We start from the raw sequence: 4,862 nt of genomic DNA on the forward strand, positions 1-4,862 counted from the left end.
GAGAGAGAGAGAGAGAGAGAGAGAGAGAGAGAGAGAGAGAGAGAGAGAGAGAGAGAGAGAGAGAGAGAGAGAGAGAGAGAGAGAGAGAGAGAGAGAGAGAGAGAGAGAGAGAGAGAGAGAGAGAGAGAGAGAGAGAGAGAGAGAGAGAGAGAGAGAGAGAGAGAGAGAGAGAGAGAGAGAGAGATTACTCTAGTATACTCTAGCTGTTTACCCTGGTGATGAGGGTAGGATACTATCCTGAGATCTGGAGACAAGGCTTTATATTCTAACAGAGATGCTGAAACACAGCAGAGAGAGGCTATTCTCTAGCTGTTTAACCTGGTGATGAGGGTAGGTTATCCTGAGATCTGGAGACAAGGCTTTATTACACCTAGATAAAAAAGGTAGGTAGTAACTTAGGAAAGGTTTTCTGTAACTGTCACGTCCTGACCATAGTAAGATGTTATTTTCTATGGTAGAGTTGGTCAGGGCGTGACAGGGGGTGTTTTGTGTTTTTCTATGTTTTGTATATATATATGTTTAGGTTCTATGTTTTCGATTTCTATGTTTAGGTTCTAGTTTTTCTATTTCTATGTTGTTGTTTTTTGGGGGTGATCTCCAATTAGAGGCAGCTGGTCCTCGTTGTCTCTAATTGGAGATCATACTTAAGTAGGGGTTTTTTCCACCTGTGTTTAGTGGGTTGTTGTCTTCTGTGTAGTTTATGACAGAACTGTGTGCTTTCGTTTTCCCTCTTTGTTATTTTTCCTGTAGTGTTTTGAGTTATAATAAATATTCATCATGAGCAACACGCTGCGCTTTGGTCCCCTCTCTACGACAGCTGTTACAGTAACATAATGAATTAGACATCTCTTTTAGTAGTAACTTAGGAAAGGTTTTCTGTAGCATAATGAATTAAACTTTTGGACTTGTTTACGTGCTGCGTGCTTTGTCACTTCGCCAACTTTAGGTTTTTTACTTTTTAATTACTGTTTTATATTTTTATTTTATTTTTATGTTTTCTCTCGCTCAACTTTTTCACCCCGGATGCTTTATCTGGACGGGGTTCATCAGGACCTCCACCGGAGGTCAAGTAGGCCAGTTGAGAACAAGTCCTTTATTTAACTAGGTAGGCAAGTTGAGAACAAGTTCTCATTTACAATTGCGACCTGGCCAAGATAAAGCAAAGCAGTTCGACAACATACAACAGCACAGAGTTACACATGGAGTAAAACAACATACAATCAATAATACAGAAGAAAAATAAGACTATATACAATGTGAGCAAATGAGGTGCGATAAGGGAGGTAAAGGCAAAAAAGGCCATGGTGGCAGAGTAAATACAATATAGCAAGTAAAACACTGGAATGGTAGATATGTAGTAGAAGAAAGTGTAAAGTAGAAATAGAAATAATGGGGTGCAAAGGAGCAAAATAAATAAAATAAATAAATACAGTAGGGGAAGAGGTAGTTGTTTGGGCTAAATTATAGATGGGCTATGTACAGGTGCAGTGATCAGTGAGCTGCTCTGACAGCTGGTGCTTAAAGCTAGTGAGGGAGATAAGTGTTTCCAGTTTCAGAGATGTTTGTAGTTCGTTCCAGTCATTGGCAGCGGAGAACTGGAAGGAGAGATGGCCAAATGAGGAATTGGCTTTGGGGGTGACCAGAGAGCGGAGATAAGGGGGGACTTTGCTGGAGCGCGTGCTACGGGTGGGTGCTGCTATGGTGACCAGTGAGCGGAGATAAGGGGGGACTTTACCTAGCAGGGTCTTGTAGATGACCTGGAGCCAGTGTGTTTGACGACGATTATGAAGCAAAGGCCAGCCAACGAGAGCGTACAGTTCACAGTGGTGGGTGGTATATGGGGCTTTGGTGACAAAACGGATGGCACTGTGATAGACTGCATCCAGCTTGTTGAGTAGGGTATGAGAGGCTATTTTGTTTACATTTTACATTTACATTTAAGTCATTTAGCAGACGCTCTTATCCAGAGCGACTTACAAATTGGTGCATTTACCTTATGATATCCAGTGGAACAACCACTTTACAATAATACATCTAAATCTTTTAAGGGGGGGGGGGTAGAAGGATTACTTTATCCTATCCCAGGTATTCCTTAACTTGTTAGGGCTAGGGGGCAGTATTTACACCGCCGGATAAAAAACGTACCCGATTTAATCTGGTTACCACTCCTACCCAGTAACTAGAATATGCATATACTTATTACATATGGATAGAAAACACCCTAAAGTTTCTAAAACTGTTTGAATGGTGTCTGTGAGTATAACAGAACTCATTTGGCAGGCAAAAACCTGAGAAGGTTTCATGCAGGAAGTGGCCTGTCTGACAAGGAGTCGTTCTTCTTGTCTCTGTTTATTGAAGAGTCAGGATCTTAGCTGTTACGTGACACTTCCCACAGCTCCAATGGGGTCTCAGAGCCCGGGAAAAACCTGAATGACGTAATTCAAAGCCCTGGCTGAAACACACGAGCGCTTTTGCTAAGTGGTCTATCAGGGGACAAAGGGCTTTAGGCGCATGCACGGTCCGCCCCCGTCTTTCTGTTTTTCCCTCTTCTTACAGACACGCAGATTCCCGGTCGGAATATTATCGCTTTTCTACGAGATAAATTGCATAAAAATTGATTTTAAACAGCGGTTGACATGCTTCGAAGTACGGTAAAGGAATATTTAGACATTTTTTGTCACGAAATGCGCAATGCGCACGACCGTTATTTACCATTTCGGATAGTTTCTGGAACGCACGAACAAAAGGACCCTATTCAGATATAACGATGGATTATTTGGGACCAAACCAACATTTGTTATTGAAGTAGAAGTCCTGGGAGTGCATTCTGATGAAGAACAGGAAAGGTAAGACCATTTTTCTTATAGTAAATGTGATTTTGGTGAAGGCTAAACTTGCCGGGTGTCTAAATAGCTAGCCCGTGATGGCTGGGCTATGTACTTAGAATATTGCAAAATATGCTTCATCCGAAAAGCTATTTTAAAATCGGACATATCGAGTGCATAGAGAAGTTCTGTATCTATAATTCTTAAAATAATTGTTATGCTTTTTGTGAACGTTTATCGTGAGTAATTTAGTAAATTGTTAGTAAATTCCCCGGAAGTTTGCGGGGGGTATGCTAGTTCTGAACGTCACATGCTAATGTAAAAAGCTGGTTTTTGATATAAATATGAACTTGATTGAACAAAACATGCATGTATTGTATAACATAATGTCCTAGGTGTGTCATCTGATGAAGATCATCAAAGGTTAGTGCTGCATTTAGCTGTCTTCTGGGTTTTTGTGACATTATATGCTAGCTTGAAAAATGGGTGTCTGATTATTTCCTGCTGGGTACTCTGCTGACATAATCTAATGTTTTGCTTTCGTTGTAAAGCCTTTTTGAAATCGGACAGTGTGGTTAGATTAACGAGAGTCTTGTCTTTAAATAGCTGTAAAATAGTCATATGTTTGAGAAATTGAAGTAATAGCATTTCAAAGGTTTTGAAAATCGCGCCACAGGATTCAACTGGCTGTTACGTACGTGGGACGAATTCGTCCCGCCTAGCCCAGAGAGGTTATTAAAGAGGTGGGGTTTCAGGTGTCTCCGGAAGGTGGTGATTGTCTCCGCTGTCCTGGCGTCGTGAGGGAGCTTGTTCCACCATTGGGGTGCCAGAGCAGCGAACAGTTTGGACTGGGCTGAGCGGGAACCGTGCTTCCTCAGAGGTAGGGGGGCCAGCAGGCCAGAGGTGGATAAACGCAGTGCCCTTGTTTGGGTGTAGGGCCTGATCAGAGCCTGAAGGTATGGAGGTGCCGTTCCCCTCACAGCTCCGTAGGCAAGCACCATGGTCTTGTAGCAGATGCGAGCTTCAACTGGAAGCCAGTGGAGAGAGCGGAGGAGCGGGATGATTTTGTAAATGACATCGCCAAAGTCGAGGATTGGTAGGATGGTCAGTTTTACGAGGGTATGTTTGGCAGCATGAGTGAAGGATGCTTTGTTGCGAAATAGGAAGCCAATTCTAGATTTAACTTTGGATTGGAGATGTTTGATGTGAGTCTGGAATGAGAGTTTACAGTCTAACCAGACACCTAGGTATTTGTCCACATATTCTAAGTCAGAACCGTCCAGAGTAGTTATGCTGGACAGGCGGGCAGGTGCAGGCGGCGATCGGTTGAAGAGCATGCATTAAGTTTTACTTGTATTTAGGAGCAGTTGGAGGCCACGGAAGGAGAGTTGTATGGCATTGAAGCTCGTCTGGAGGGTTGTTAACACAGTGTCCAAAGAAGGGCCAGAAGTATACAGAATGGTGTCGTCTGCGTAGAGGTGGATCAGAGACTCACCAGCAGCAAGAGTGACATCATTGATGTATACAGAGAAAAGAGTTGGCCCAAGAATTGAACCCTGTGGTACCCCCATAGAGACTGCCAGAGGTCCGGACAACAGGCCCTCCGATTTGACACACTGAACTCTATCAGAGAAGTAGTTGGTGAACCAGGCAATGCAATCATTTGAGAAACCAAGGCTATTGAGTCTGCCGATGAGGATGTGGTGATTGATAAAGTCGAAAGCTTTGGCCAGGTCAATGAACACGGCAGCACAGTATTGTTTCTTATCGATGGCAGTTACGACGTCGTTTAGGACCTTGAGCGTGGCTGAGGTGCACCCATGACCATGACCAGAATTCCTGACAGGCCGATCCCATGTGGTGAGGCAACAACACATCTGCCACGGTGATCCTAAATCCTGCATCATTGCTATGGCAACTTCTTGGCCTCCAACCGCAAGGGTAGTGCATCAATGTGGCTGAGCTTTCTGCCATCCAGCACCTCTATACCAGGCAGTGTCAGAAGAAGGCCCTTCAAATTGTCAAAGACTCCAGCCA

The sequence above is a fragment of the Salmo trutta genome, chromosome 5 (genome assembly GCF_901001165.1).
Source record: "Salmo trutta chromosome 5, fSalTru1.1, whole genome shotgun sequence".
Taxonomy (NCBI): domain Eukaryota; kingdom Metazoa; phylum Chordata; class Actinopteri; order Salmoniformes; family Salmonidae; genus Salmo; species Salmo trutta.